Raw genomic sequence first — 16,201 nt, 5'->3', positions numbered from 1 at the left:
CCATACTCCTATAGGCAGATTTGTTATTGACGACTCTTGAGAGCTAGATGCGAACTAATGTGTGAGCTATGATGTCACCCACCTTTCCCCAAAACAGCTATAACTGAACTTAAGTCGCCGAATATAATATTTAGCACCATGACAGGTGAGGTCAAATTTGGCATTTACTGTTTGCTCTTCTATTCAGGTGATGCCAAGAAATGAAAATGTTAGATTGTCCTCTAATGCCCAACCACAATATCCGCAGTTGGGATCTATTCCTATGTTGCCACCGCAGTGCCGTCAATCTAGAACAACCTGTTATCACATGGCAGATGACTTTTATGCCACCATCACTGTGAGGTTTTGTTGGATGAGAAAGTCTACCTATTTAGTGCTGATCCAGGGCACCCTGCTTAATTCTTCCAAGGCTCTTAAAGTTTCTGCACTCAAAGTGTGGATTTGTCTTCTTTACTGGACAATATCTCTGTTGAAATAAATATGTGTTTCTGGGCTCATAAAGGAAGTTCCAGAGCCCCACCATTGATCCACCATGAATCTAGTGTGAGTCCTATTCTCAGGAATGTGCTCAATCATTTATGACCACTGTTTACACTGCCGTCTCGTATTTATGGTGGCTATATCCGCCTCTTCATTACTGCTTATTTAGTATTTATAAACAGATTTGCTGGTGCCGTTCTCTGACTTCTGCCTTTTGACCCCTCCAGGAAGGATGTGGGGGGGACACATAGCTGCGAGAGACCACAACTGAAGCAAGGTCCACCTCCTGGACAATCTGGTCATGATGCTGGCAAGGTCTTTCCCTCTCTCTACCTCTTCATCTGATTAATTTTTCATATTAAACCAAAACAGATGGGACTGAGATTAAAAGGAAGGTAGGGATTTAGCAGAACACAGACTCGCATTCCCGTCACAGTGCGGCAGAGTTAAACCTGGGGGTGGGGGTCTCCTTGCCGTGTTATGGCTTTAACGCTTCAAAGCCATAGTAAAGACACCCATTTATAACTAGAATAGGCAAAATCAAAACATTATAAAAACAAAATAGGAACCTGAAAATAAAGAAATGAAAGATATATGCGATGCGGCAGAGGAGATGAGATATACAGGGTATGATGATATTTCAGCTCATTAACCCTTTCTAAGTCACTGGAGATTAGGACTCATTGATAGTGGAAGAGTTAACATACTAATGTCTAAAGAACCTTATTAATTCTGAGTATTTGGTGACGTCCTGAGGCTTAAAATCCTATAATGAGTTCCCAAGAGTGAGCGGTGGCTTTATACCCACTCAGCTGGACTCGGATTCTAAGGCACAAGAAGGAACATTGTGCAATACTGTAAATGCCAATGTAACGGGAACAGTGTCTCTTCCATGTCAACAACATACCATACTTCTACCTGTATACACAGAAATGTCTGACTATTAACTCCTATCTCACCCATTAGAATTCTCATTAACTCTTCATGAGGATTAAACATTCTCCTCTTACCATCCCATCCTTCTCTATACACCCAGTATAGACAGACATGTAGCTCTCCTCTTTACCTCCATTATCATTCTACTAACCTACTAACTCTAACTTTTGCACAATCCTCAAAAATGTAATCTTACTATAGGTGTACATCCGATGCGTCCAGTGTTTCGTGACAATAACTCGAGATCACATAGCTTTTCCCGTCATCCTTTTAAGACAAAGCTGTTTTGTACTCATGCCATAGGTGGTGGCGGAACATCAAGCAGCCAACAGCCTTTCGAAACCGATTGTCTTTATTCTTCCCCAATGCTCTGGACACCAGAAAATATAATCCGGGCAGCCCCCATTTGGTGGCAGGAAATATAGCCTGCTGCCTACTCCAACTGATCGCAAGGGATGGATACCTACCTCCACTGCACATGGGATGGATAGTAGATACACTAAACGGACAATAGTATTGGGACACACCTCTTTATCATTGAATTCAGGTGTTTCATTCAGTCCCATTACCGCAGGTGTCTAAAATTCAGCACCTCGCCATGAAGTCGCCAACCGTCTGCTGACTCAATAACTGCAGAGCTCCAAACCTTCTCTGGCATTAACATCTACACAAAAACTGTGTTTCCATGGCTGAGCAGCTGCATGCCAGTCTTACATCACCAAGTACAATGCCAAACGTCTGATGGATTGGTGTAAAACACGCTGCCACTGGACTCTGGAGCAGTGGAAACGTGTTCTGAGGAGTGGCGAATGACACTTCTCTATCAGAGAGTCTGATGGACGAGTTTGGGGAATTCCAGGAGAACACTACCTGCCTGACTACATTGTGCCAGCTGTAAAGTTTGGTGGAGGAGGGATAATGCTATGAGGTTGTATTTCAGGGGTCGGCCTAGGCCTCTTAATTCCAATGAAGGGAAATCCTAATGCTTCAGCAAATCAAGACATTTTGGACAATTGTAGCTTCCAACTTTGTGGGAACAGTTTGGGGTTCGTCCCTTTTCTGTTCCAGCATGACTGTGCCCCAGTGCACAAAGTGAGGTCCATAAAGACATGGTTAGGTAAATTTAGCGTAGAAGAATTTGACTGGCCGGACAGAGCCCTGATCTCAACCCCATCCACCACCTTTGGGATGAACTAGAACAGAGATTGCGATCCAGGTCCTCTCCTCCAACATCAGTGGCTGACCTCACAAATGCTCTTCTGGATAAATGGGCATAAAATTCCCACAGACACTCCAAAATCTCGTAGAAAGCCTTCCCAAAAGAGTGGGAACAGTTTCAGCTGTAAAGAAGGGACCAGCTCTATATTACTGTCTATGGATTTAGAATGGGAGGTCATAAAAGCTCCTGTAGGTGTAATGTGTAGGTGTCCCAATACTTTTGTCCATATAGTGTATCATAAAAATCCCAACATCCAGAATAGTCCTATTATCCTCCTGACTAAACTTCCATCACCAGCATGATCCTACGGTTATATTCCTCACTATATCGCCCAGCACAGCCCCACGTCGCGTACACCTGGCAGTGATCCCTATATTCATTATCTTTCGGAAACTTTCAAGGACCATAAATAATTATATGTAACTGGACTAAGCTCCTGTGTGCTCATTTGGGATACTGTACGGCCAATATAACCCATGCATTTACATACTCTTATTTATGAGCTGTTCTGTCTCAGTCTAATTCAGGAGCAGGTTTCCTTCCCAGAGGCAAATTATATTAATAGTTTAAAAAGAAAAAAAAGATTAATGACAGGAATGACTTATCCCCAACATGGAGAGAGAAAGGTCTGTGCTCAAGATATTATATAAGTAGGTCTCCTAATCACGAATTTCTGCTATAGTTATACTATGAGTATCAATTATGAAGGGGGATACAATAAAAAAGCCTAAAATGTCACAACAATGGTGGAATAGAGTTTTCGGTTTTATGTATGTAAAATTGGGCTAGGTTAACATTTGCAACGGAGGCTCCCTCAGATCAAAACTACCGGACAAAATAGTGCGGCATTCGCTATTTTCTCAGGCAAAATGACGGACACCATGACGGAAACTCAAGGGAACCTATTACAGTCAGCAAATTCCATTGGGTGTCATGGTCATCGGATCGAGCGGAACAACGGAAAGAACAAAGCCGGAAGTGGACCTAGCCACATGCTGTATAATGAACGTTCTGCTACTTTCTAAAATACTTCTTTTCAGGCGTTTTTTGAGGCGTTTTTGGAGCTGTTTTCAATAAAGTCAATGAAAAACGGCTCCAATTACGTCCCAAGAAGTGTCCTGCACTTCTTTTGACGAGGCTGTATTTTTACGTGCCGTCTATTGACAGCAACGCGTAAAATGACAGGTCGTCGGCACAGAACATCGTAAAGCCCATTGAAAGTAAGGGTATGTTCACACGAGGGCGTCCGTAACGGCTGAAATTACGGGGATGTTTCCGCCTGAAAACATCCCCGTAATTTCAGCCGTAACGGCATGTGCAGGCGCTTGAACGCCGCGTCCATTACGGACGTAATTGGCGCTGCTATTCATTGGAGTCAATGAATAACGGCTCCAATTACGGCCAAAGAAGTGACAGGTCACTTCTTTGACGCGGGCGTCTATTTACGCGCCGTCATTTGACAGCGCCACGTAAATTACGCCTCGTGTGAACAGACAAACGTCTGCCCATTGCTTTCAATGGGCAGATGTTTGTCAACGCTATTGAGGCGCTATTTTCGGACGTAATTCGGGACAAAAATGCCCGAATTACGTCTGTAATTAGTGCGTGTGAACATACCCTAATGGGCAGATGTTTGCCGACGTATTGGAGCCATTTTTTCAGACGTAATTCGAGGCGTAAAACGCCTCCATTACGTCTGAAAATAGGTAGTGTGAACCCAGCCTTACTGTGTCTAGTAAAGCTCCCTATCCGGTATAAAAAAATGGGTCGAAATACAAACACGCAGATGCACAAATCCTATATATTGTCCCATTGGATGTAAGGGCGGATTTCCACGAATGTGTGCGTTTTGCGCATGCAAAAAACGCGGCGTTTTGTGTGCGCAAAAGGCACTTGACAGCTCCGTGTGTCATGTTTATATGGTGCGCGGCTGCGTGGTTTTCGCGCAGCCGCCATCATTATGACACTCCGTTTGGATGTTTGTAAACAGAAAAGCACGTGGTAATTCAATGGGTGCGTGATGCGCGAAAAACGGCGAAAGATAGAACATGTCGTGAGTTTTACGCAGCGGACACACACTGCGCAAAAATCACGGACAGTCTGCACTGTCCCATAGACTTGCATAGGTCCGTGCGACCCGCGTGAAAATCACGCGGGTTGCACGGACGTATATCGCGTTCGTGTAAATCCGCCCTAAATAGGAGATGCCTATATTTAGCTTGGCACCATGTTCACCTGGAAGGAGCCTCTGTGCATTGACTCTATCATTTCAGGGATCGTTGTGGGACACGGAGATGTAATCTGACGGGCTCTAGTAATAACATTGGCTTTCAATACCACGGCTCTACAGAGTGGATTCACGTCATTATACAGAGAGAACTTTATTCTCTGCGATTTCTACTTCATTTAATATCGTTAGAAATTTATTTTTTCCTTGCAAACTGTGTCAAAAGATCATTCCAGGACGACTGAGAGACGCTGCCCAAGCAGTGACCTTGGATTAAGGCCCCATGCACACGACCGTAAAAAAAAAATGCCGTAATTGTGGACCCGCCCGGTTCTATTGGGCGCGTACACCTTTCCGTATTGCTACGGAAGGGTGTCCGTGCCGTAGAACCGTGCCGTGAATTATGAAGCATGTCCTACTTTTAGTTTTTTGAAGGAGGGAATTCTGGATAAGTATAACTTTTTTTTTTCTTACTTGCGAATTTTGCGGCAGAATTCCTTTTTTTTTTTTTTTGCGATTCCGCAGCAAAAGTCGCAACACTTGACTTTCTGTTGCGGTTTTACATTGCCATTGATTTTAATAGGGAAAACCCACAACAGAAAACGTAGCATAAATTGACATGCTGCGGATTAGAAGAAAGCTCTATGTTACAGATGGAGGCAAAGGGAAACTGATAGAAAATTACGCCCATTCTTTATATCGTATGACAGAAAAGGTCCGTTCAGACGTTGCGGTTGAGGGTGGTTAAAAGCGCATCCAAAAAATGCCTGCAAATTAGATGGTCGACCTATTTTCAGACGTTTTTGATTTTGTGTGTGAACATACCCTAATGGGGTTGTTTCTGCAGCAAGCACAAAATCTGCAGTGCACACACAGGGCCTTAGGGTATGTTCACACTGCAGCATTTCCGATTTTCATAGCAGTTTGAAGTAAAACCGCAACTGAAAAATTGCGTGTGGTTTTACCGTGATTTGTGAGGCAGTAATTGGTGAAACATATAAAATAAATGTTTCATCTGTAATAAAAATGCGCGGCCAATTACATAATAAAACTGTTCATACAGTATAATCTGGAGGCTCAAAAAAAACAAAAAACACCTCTGAAAACGTATAAAAACCACGTCAGAAACAGCTTTTTTTCAAACTATTTTTCAATAAATACTTGTATTTTAGAGACTTTTTTTCATGTATTTTTAATTTAATAGACGATGCGTAAAACGCTCCAAGAATTTACGTTAATTGAATTTTACACATGTATAAAATGCGCTGTATGCATTAACGACAAATATTCCTAATAAAGTCGATGGGAAGCTCCCAAGCATATTTCGGCATGTAAAACGCATTAAAATACACATAAAAAATACGCTGTGTGAACAAGGCCTTAAAATCCCTGTTGTCTTCCCGATCCTTTTACTTCAGCGCCACAATGAGGTGACCCTGGTGCCAATCATTCACTGCAGTAGTGATGCCCCGTACCAGCTCTGCGGCCAGCGATTGGTTGGTAATAGAGTGCCAGGAAGTCATTGCGACGCTTAAGTAAACAAGAGCCGGCAGTGAACCGCAAACACGCAATGTGATCAATTTTTAAAGTGACACTCCAGTGATTTTTTTTTTGGCCCCCATTTGTAAAGTACACCGGGTAAAAGGTAGGGCAGGTCATCTCCATTCACACAACCGTATTTTTCAGTAATTACGGACCCGTTCATTTCTATTGGCCACGGACACATTGCAGTATTTTTACTGATGGGTGTCCGTGTAGAAAAAATTATAGAACCTGTCCTATTCCTGTCAGTAATTACGGCACAGACTCTCCCATAGAAGTCTATGCGCGCTTCCGTAAATACGGACGGCTATGGATGTGCATCCGTAAACCGTCCGTATTTACGCAAGCGTTGCTATGCAACATACTGATGACATCATTTGCATCCTCCCCCTTATTTTACGGAGTGTCTCTTTAAGGTAGGCATAGTATCCTTCATTATTTTAGGCTATTAGGAGCCTCTTGCCACATCAAAGTCTGCAGCGTTTTTTTTCTGCCACATTGTGATCCTCAAGAGTAGACGTCAGGATGATGGCTGCAAGTGCTAAGCTCTTTGTGTGTATCGCACGCGTCCACGTATAAGAGCGGCGGACACTGATCTATATCTAAGCCTCATCCATGGATCCATCAACAAGCACAAGTTATTTTGCAGACTGGCGGGTGGCTACCCTGGTCTTAACATGAGCATGAAGATCTAGTGTAGTCACACACCTGTTGCCAGGCAACGGCCAGTCTGCCTAATGCATTCTAATAAGAAACCTGTTTTTTTTTCTTAAACCATAATATACACCATAATAAGCTCCTTTAACAATCATCCGATATATTTTTTTTTTACTACCTATAAGGGTGGAGTTGCACTTTAAATTAAGGGATCATTCATAATGGATTATACAGCATAATGGCCAATTGTACAATGTATGATAGTGCGGCTGTTTAGGGGAAAACAGTTCCCAGAGCAAAGACCCGTAGTTGCTACAATTAGCTTCTGGTTACTTGATAATACACAAGTCAGACTGCATTCACACGCATTTTTCCCGCGATTTTTAATTAAACTGACAGGAAAAATCTGAAACGTGCGCATTCTCCCAGTCGCGTCTACACATAATCATTGAGTAATACCTGCAATCTCCACAAACCTCCCGGACGCGCTCGGTTGAATATCCGCGATTTGATTGGCTGCTGTGTACCATGTGATGTGTGGGCAAAGTATTCTGGGAGATGTAGTTTTTACATACTGGGAATTTCTCCCGCCGTTTTCTTAAGCTGTGAAAGGCGGCACAGCGAGCCGTCTGGTGTGTAAGTGTCTGTCGGCGTTATCCTCGACAGCAGTTGTATAAAGTAAATACTGGAAATGTAATGAAAGTTGTGAGGAGAAAAAGAGCAATGTTTTGTAAATTGAAATGTGTTTTAAGTATTGAGTAAATATTATTTTATGGCTCCATGAAATGAGATGTACTACAGGCGGTATAGGCTGCCGTTTTGTGTTGATAATGAGGTATAAAATTTCACTGAATAGGTGAACGTGGCGCCATGTTTAAAATTTCTAATGTCCTCTGCGTTGAGGGTGTATTTAAACGAAACCGCGTGAAAAAAACCCAGGTTTATTTTCTTCAACGTGGTTGCAGTTTTTACAGATATAAATCGTTAAAGAAGTGTGTAAAATCCGCAACTGCATCAACAAACCGTAACATATGGCGGTAAAATGGCGTGCGTTTTTTATGCTGTTTCAACCGCGACCTTTGAATACGTGCTGAGGGTCAGTGCACATAAAATGCTTTGCCAAGCAGCAAAAAAAACCGCCTCAAAATTCCTTCAGGATTTCTAAGGCTATGTTCACACGGAGTATTTTGGGGGAGGAATATCTGCCTCAAAATTCTGTTTGGAACTTTGAGGTAGATTTTCCTCTCCCTGCACGCCGATTTTCACGCCGTTTTTCGCCCGCGGCCATTGAGCGCCGCGGGCATAAAACAGCGCGAAATACGCTTTCTCCTGCCTCCCATTGAAGTCAATGGGAGGTCAGAGGCGGAAGCGCCCGAAGATAGGGCATGTCGTTCTTTTTCCCGCGAGGCAGTTTTACTGCTCGCGGGAAAAAGACGCCGACTCCTCCCATTGAAATCAATGGGAGGCGTTCTCGGGCCGTTTTTGCCGAGTTTTGCGACGCGGTTTCCGCGTAAAAAAACTCGGCAAAATACCCCGTGTGAACATAGCCTAAGGGAGATTTTGAAATGCAAGCGTTTTTTGACATGTTGTTTTTTATTTTTGGTTAAGAAAAAACTACAAATGAATGGCACGGTTTTTTTTTTCTGCCTCCCATCATTTCAATGGAGGTTTAGGGGCGGAAACTGCTCCTAGATCGGAAATGACGTTTCGCAAGCGCTCAAAATTCGCCCAGGAAAAAAATGGGCTCTACCTCCATTTTTAAATTTATGGAGGGTGATTTTGGGAGTTTTTTGATGCCGTTTATTATGTGAACTTGGGGAGGGGTAGTATATAGGAAATAATCTACTTCATTTTTTTTTTTAATCCATTCCGGTTTGTGGCTTCAAAAACTGCACCAAAAAAATGCACAAATGCGAAAATGAGGTTGTGATGAGAACCGCATGGGTTTTTACTGCGATTTAGTGTGTTTTTCGTTGCAGTAAAGAGTAACCGTATCAAAACCTACCCGATTGCAGTAAAAAAAATAGGTGGTTTTGAAACATGTTTTTTCTATGCGGTACAAACACATAAAAAAAAAAACGTACCAAATTGTGGTAAAAAAAACTGCATGTGGTTCTTGGATGCGTTTTTTCGATGTGGTACCAATCGCACCTCAACCCGCAACATGTGGATGGGCCCGTAGGCTATAATCACACACATGAAGAAAAAAAGAAAAGTATAAGGGTATATTCACGGTGTGGTGAAATTGCTGCAAAACACGTATTTTGACCGCACCGTGTGAATAAGGCCCCAAGGGTGCACCTAGATGAGATTTTTTTGGCTGTGTGGTAAAAAAAAACGCATCAAAAACCATGCGCGATTTGCTGCAGTTTCCAATGTGGTTTTTCCTGTACGAGTTTTACAGGTGAAACTTATAAAATACATGCGTTCCATCTGTAAAAACCGCAAAGATGCAAGCCGCGAAAAATTCTAGGTAAAGCCTGTGCGTTTTTGTCTGCGATTTTTTTTAAAAATGTTTTTATTTTATTTAATTTTTTTTTAATTTTTTTTTTTACCGCAATTTAACCGCCCTTAAAAATTATCACATACAATGGTCAGTGACTGACCGCTCCTACCTGATTTGTAGCGTTCATAGGGAAGTGACAAAGAACGGGAGTATGAGATTTTCTATGTATATACACTGGGCATGCTGGCTGGTCACTCTCTGTGGGGGGCACTCTGGTTGTCATTATGGTCAGAGTGTTTCGGGCAGGAACTGCATAAAAAAATGTGGGCATCACACTAACAGCATCTTATCTACAATACTTTTTCCCTAAAAACGGGACTGAAACTTAGGCAAGTATGCCACTGAGAACGTGAAAAAGCCGCAAAATACAAGACTCTGTTCACATCTGTGCTATGAGAAGCCATGAGATCTGTCATACAAAGGACCCAAATGACACCTGATGAACCCCATTGACTTATAATCTGGTTTCATTAAGGTTTCTGTTGTTTTGACAGAAAGAATAGAGCTGCGCCCGGCTCTAAGTGATGGAAACTTTGGTGGAATCCTCAGCAGAAGTGAACAGAGCGTAAAAAATGTAGCGAAATGTTTGACAAACTTCTGACATGTCATAGTGACATGTCAGAAGTCTGGATTGGTGGGGGTCCGAACACTGAGACCCCCCAGCAATCGCTAGAACGAAGCAGCTGAAGCGCTTGTGTGATCACTCAGCCTCTTCGTGTCTGTTTGGCTTTTTCCGGAAAGCCGATGTATCGGAGTACAGGCTCATAGACTTTCTATTGGGCCCGTACACCGATACATTTATTTCCGGGAAAAAGCCGAACAGACACGAGCGCTTCAGGTGCTTCGTTCTAGCGATTAGTGGGGTTCTCCGTTCGTCACTAGCACTGGAAGGGGCCCCGGTGCTAGCGGCAGCCACATTCACTTGACACAGACTCCCTGCGCAGGCAGGCGTGATGACGTCACTAGATCATGCTGGCCTGCGCAATTGCCCCACCTAGAGGATATGCAGCGCCCCTTCCGTCGCGGGAACTGAGCAAGGTAAGTACAATATTATTTTATTTGGGGGGGGGGGGGCTGTGTGGCAATATACAGGGGGAATTCCTGTGTGGCACTATATACAGAGGAGTGGGAGCTGAGTAGCACTATATACAAGATGGACTGTGTAGCACTATATACAAGATGGACTGTGTGGCACTATATACAAGGGCAGGGGAGCTTTGTGGCACTATATACAAGGGAGGGGGGCTTTGTGTCACTATATACAAGGGGGGGCCTAGTGGCACTATATACAAGGGGGCTGTGTGGCACTATATACAAGGGGGGGTCTCTATGGCACAATATACAAGGGGGGCTGTATGGCACTGTCTACTAAGTGGCTGTTTGGCACTTTCTACTAGAGCTGTGTGGCACTATATACAAGGGGGGACTGGTGATATCTACAGGGGGACTGTGGCACATTCTACAGGGGGCTGTGTAGTGCACTATCTACAGTGGGGACAAAGGGGGCATTCCTGCTGAGGGGACACTAAGGGGGCTATATGGCTTTATATACTAGGGAGGGGGGCTGTGTGGCGCTATATACAAGGGGGGGCTGTGGCACTATATACAAGGGGGGGTTGTGGCGCTATCTACAGGGGGCATTACTGTTGTGGGATACAAAGGGGGAACGGTTACTGATGAGGTACTTTTAGGGTATGTTCACACGCAGTGTTTTCAGGCCTATTTCGGGGCGTTTACGCCTCAAAAAATGCTTGAAAAAATGGAAGCTAAACGCCTACAAACATCTGCCCATTGAAATCAATGGGAAAAACAGCATGTAGTTCATACGGGGTGTCTTTTTACGCCTCTGTTTAAAAAAATGGAGCGTAAAAAGACGTAGCATGTCACTTCTTGAGGCGAGTTTTTTTGGAGCTGATTTTCCATTGAACACTATTTAAGAAAAACGCCTCAAAAAACGCCTAAAAAGAAGCTCCAAATTTCATTTTCAGCTTCAAAAACGCCTGAAAATCAGAGTCTGTTTTCTCTGAAATCAGTTCCTTATTTTCAGACGTTTTTTGTTAAGCGTGTGAACATACCCTTATTGTTCGAGCACTGAGGGATCATTATTACCATCTGGGGCACTGTGGATTACGAGTTTGTTTAGGGGATGGGGTATAGATGTAGAGGCTGATGGAGAAGCGAGAAACCAACATATCTGTGTGTCAAATTCTGCAGAGACCAGTCTGGAATAAGTCTAGGCCGGATGGAGAAAAAAAGGGAAAGTGAACAACTCTAATCAGAGAAAACATCACCTGTGAGTCACCAGATATAAATGTGCTGTAATCACTTATATCGTCTGCAGATCTCCTGTGATTAACTGGAATCTTCCACTACATGGTCACTATATGGTGGTAATATTTTATTCAGTAACAGTATGGGGGTATTATTCAGTCACTATGGGGTTATGGTGTGGAGGTATTATTCAGTAATAGTATGGGGGTATTATTCAGTCATTGGTTATGGTGTGGCGGTATTATTTGGACCTTAATGTATTATTATTGGTAATATTGGTCTTATAATAGTGAGTTGTGTGCAGTAACAGTATGCAGGTAATATTTCATGTGGTATAGTGGTATGATTTAATAACTGTATATGTATATAGATATTTTTTTTGTGTGAGAGGGCGGACATATGCTTTGGGTCTTGCAACACTCCTGGACACGCTATAAATCAGCGATGCAGTTCTCTGCACACCGCCTTCTGAATTGACTGCATTATTGATACAGTAAGGGTGTGTTCACATCAGCATTTGGTTTCCAATGATGTCTTTCGTCAGACCTTTCTGTTGGAGGAACCCATCAATGGAAAGGCAAATGGAAATCGTGGCTTCCATTTGCATTACCATTGATTTCAATGGTAATGCTTCTGTTGCAAATGGTTTCCGTTTGTCTCCGTTCCGTAACGTTTCCGTTTTTATAATGGCAGCAATAGCGCAGTCGACTGCACCATTGTTTTCGCAAAAAAAACACGGAAACCTTACGGAACGTAGACAAACTGAAACCATTTGCAACGTAAACATTACCATTATAGGGAAGGTGTCATGAATTAGTTTTTATTTTTTTTATCATATTGCTTTTAATATAACATAAATTTTATTTATTTATATTCTTGTGTTCTACTTTTTACTTTGTTCTACTTATTACTTCTCTATGGGGGCTGCCGTTTTTTTTTCATCTCTGTATGTGTCGATTAACAACACATACAGAGATGGAATACGGCACATACAACCCCATAGAGAATGCGAACGGGAGCCGTTCCATTCTCTGCAGCGTACGCCGTCCCACACAGACCAAAACTAAGCTTGTTCGTAGAGCGAAATCCGGCGCCATTTTCATGTGGACCGGAAGCCGAGGCCGGACAGTAAGATGACGACTTCCGGCCGCGGCTTCCGGCCATATGTTCAAGGAAGCGAAGGCGCAAGGAATAGGAGCGGAGGCAGCAGGAGCAGGTAAGTTATGTTTGTGTATGTGATGTGTGTATTATGTTCGTGTATGTTCGTGCTATACTGTCTGCTTAGCACTGTATCTAATCCTCCTACACTGTGCTGTCGCTCAGAAAATGGCGGCACACAGTGTAGGAGGTCTGAAGATTCAAACCCCTCCTTCTGGCACTAGCCAGAATAACGGAGGGGGGATTGTGTGAGAACACTACAGAGAGGGTGTCTACCCCAAATTTGCAGCATAAAGCAATGAGGTTGTTTTACCACATTGACCATGCTGCAATTTTGGGAACTGCTCCCTCTAGTGGCCAGCACATGGAAATGTTATAAATTAGAATCTGATTTAGAATATTTCCTGACTTGTGAAAAAAATTCAAACAATGTGTAATCACTTAAATAATAATTGTTTAACTAAAAAAAGAAATAAAATTTCTAGCGACACATTCCCTTTAAGATCAATGGTAATGCAAACGGAAAGCTATGGTTTCCATCTGGTTTGCGTTCATGGGTTCCTCTGACGTAAAGGTCTGACGGAAGCCATCAATGGAAACCAAACGCTGATGTGAGCAGGCCCTAATTCAGCATTTGGGGCCCCACTTTTAACTTTGCCCAGGGCCATACTTTGTCTAAAACCGGCCTTTTGCCTATGGTGAGTTGAATAGACGGACCTGTGAATAACCATTATGTACAAGGGACCACGTCACTGTTTTCTTGACATCTGACCCTATTCAAAAGTAGATTGCAGAGCACCTGAAACTGAATCCTGCTCCTTTTTGGTTTGCGGCTTTGTTTAAGTGACCTGTGTTTCTGACATTGTGTCCAAGTATTCTCTTTTTGTCTTTAATGTCTGCCTTTTCTCTCCACATCCTCCCTACCTTTTGTCAGGGCACCCCTACCCCCACCTTCTGGTCACATATGCCTCTGATATGTCAGTACAGCTTCTGACTGCTGCATCTGCAGTTTCTTCTATTGTAATTAACGATCTGTCAAAATACCTTTCTGCCAGTGCCCTGCTGTCAGATTATACCCACATACATTCACAATTTTATACCTCAGTCTTATCCGTCACATTAAAATGACAATACGGAAGGTTGTGTGTATGTACTGATGGCAGTTAACAGGTATTTTCTGGCAGCTGTAAGGAAGAAATGTGACCATTTGTCATAGACCTCCTGGAGCTTTTTTTTTTTTTTCTTCCCTGTTGGGCTCCCACAGTGGCAGGCTTAATATTTTTAATGGATCTGACATCCATAAATTATAATGTAAGCAAAAAAAGACAAATTTTGTAGTCCCTTTTAAGACATACAATAGCCCACTAAGAATTTCTTACCAACTCCCATAGAACTGAATAGTAGTTACGGAAACAGCGTAGCTCAGCGAGTTACGCTGTTTCCGTAACTCATCCATGTATTGCAGTGTATTGTACCAGCGATCTAATGATCGCTGGTTCAAGTCCCATAGGGGAACTAATAAAATGTGTAAAAAAAAAAAAGTTAGATACATTTTCAGGAGTGTAAAAAAAAATGTAAAAGCTAAAAAAAAAAACTTTTCCCATTTTTTCCCAAGCGCAATGTAAAAATAAAAAAATTGGTATAGCTGCGTCCGTAAAAGTCAGAAACTATTACAATATAGCATTATTTGACTCACACAGTGAACGGCGTAAAAAAAATGTACATTTAAAACCCCAGAATCGTTGTCTTTTGGTCACCATAGTGCTAAAAAGAATGAAATAAAAAGTGATAAAAAAATCGTATCTACCAAAAAATGGTGCTAATAAAATCTACAGCTCGTCCTGCATAAAATAAGCCGTCACACCGCTCAAACGATGGAAAAATATAAGTTATGGCTCTCAGAATGTGCTGAAACTGAACAAATAATATTTTTTATTCAATAGTTTTTTCTTTGTCAAAGAAGTCAAATATGACATTTTTTCCTACTTTCTGTTGTCTAAAACCTGCGTGCGTCTTTATAGTCCGAAAAATATGATAAGTGTCATTGACCTGGTTGGCTCTCTATCCTAATGTTCTCCTTGTCCCGGTTAGTGTTTGGCAGATACCCCAGACTTCTATAGACTATCTGCAACTCACTGTTGTGCTTCCAGCCTTTGATTTCTGCTGTTGGCAGTACAAGGTGTTGGGGTACAGTCTCCGCTTTGCCCAGACTTTGCATGTGGTTTTAAAAGCTTACTGGCATAACTGGTCATTCAATTGCCAATGTGGTTGAAGGCGCATGAAGTTGCTCTACTGGCGCGATACTCTAGGCTTCTTTTTCGCCTTAGGTGCCCTTTAAGCCTGTGTGTTAATGTCAAATATGCTTTTGTTTGTGAAGGTGCTTTTGACAGTGATACATATAGCAGTTCAGGTGTTCTGGCCTCTAGGCATCCTATAAGTCACTGTAGTTCTGCTGGTAAATGATGCCAGGGATATCGAAAGCGTTAACATAATAATTTCTGTGCCCCATATAACTGACAGGGATGATAACACTTTACAGAGTCTATTAGCCACTTTTAGTTGTGAATTCTTATTCATGAAGGATTCCCTCATACACACATTCCTATTCCTGTAGATCAGCAGCCTCATTAGGCTGTGTTCACACGAGCATGTTACGTCCGTAATGGGCGGAACATATTTCGGCCGCAAGTCCCGGAACGAACACAGTGCAGGGAGCCGGGCTCCTAGCATCATAGTTATGTACGACGCTAGGAGTCCCTGCCTCTCCGTGGAACTACTGTCCCGTACTGAAAACATGATTACTGTACGGGACAGTTGTCCCGCAGCGAGGCAGGGACTCCTAGCGTCGTACATAACTATGATGCTTGGAGCCCGGCTCCCTGAAGTGTTCATTCCGGGACTTGCGGCCGAAATACATTCCGTCCATTACGGACGTAACATGCTCGTGTGAATCCAGCCTAAAATGTAGAGAACAAAGCACATCCTGTTTCCTTCTGTTAAATCAATTAAATGCAAGCTCAGGCAGAAATCATTTTAAATATGAGTTTTTCATTTAATAAGTTCTCACTGCATATAGAAGAGAACATTTTCCTGCATGGTGTCTACCACTATGGCGCTAAATTGCTGTATCACACCATAATGATTAGGAAAAGGCCAGTCAGAATTAACTGGCATATATCAGTGTGTAGTTAGACGTGGCAGATTT

The 16,201-nt window shown here is 42.6% G+C and overlaps 2 protein-coding genes across 10 annotated transcripts in view; one reads left to right on the top strand and one right to left on the bottom strand.

The window, feature by feature from the left end:
• Nucleotides 1–16,201, bottom strand: part of KCNH6 (potassium voltage-gated channel subfamily H member 6) — a 133,645-nt gene that overhangs the window by 44,834 nt on the left and 72,610 nt on the right. The window contains exon 1 of one of the 2 annotated variants that reach the window (XM_075845048.1): nucleotides 7,521–7,578. The exons of the other annotated variant lie outside the window; for it this stretch is intronic. The gene's annotated coding sequence lies outside the window, so the exon portion shown is untranslated. Of the gene's footprint in view, nucleotides 1–7,520; nucleotides 7,579–16,201 lie in introns of those variants that run through there. 2 annotated transcript variants of the gene reach the window in all.
• The window catches only part of CYB561 (cytochrome b561), a 259,428-nt gene continuing 250,840 nt past the window's right edge, over nucleotides 7,614–16,201 (top strand). For 6 of the 8 annotated variants that reach the window (XM_075845058.1, XM_075845057.1, XM_075845051.1 and 3 more), the window contains exon 1: nucleotides 7,614–7,697. The gene's annotated coding sequence lies outside the window, so the exon portion shown is untranslated. Of the gene's footprint in view, nucleotides 7,740–16,201 lie in introns of all 8 variants that reach the window. The other 2 variants (XM_075845056.1, XM_075845054.1) reach the window with 2 other exon arrangements.

This window comes from Rhinoderma darwinii, chromosome 13 (genome assembly GCF_050947455.1).
Source record: "Rhinoderma darwinii isolate aRhiDar2 chromosome 13, aRhiDar2.hap1, whole genome shotgun sequence".
Taxonomy (NCBI): domain Eukaryota; kingdom Metazoa; phylum Chordata; class Amphibia; order Anura; family Rhinodermatidae; genus Rhinoderma; species Rhinoderma darwinii.
The sequence above is the reverse complement of the archived record's forward strand: the minus strand, read 5'-3'. Positions and strand labels throughout refer to the sequence as shown.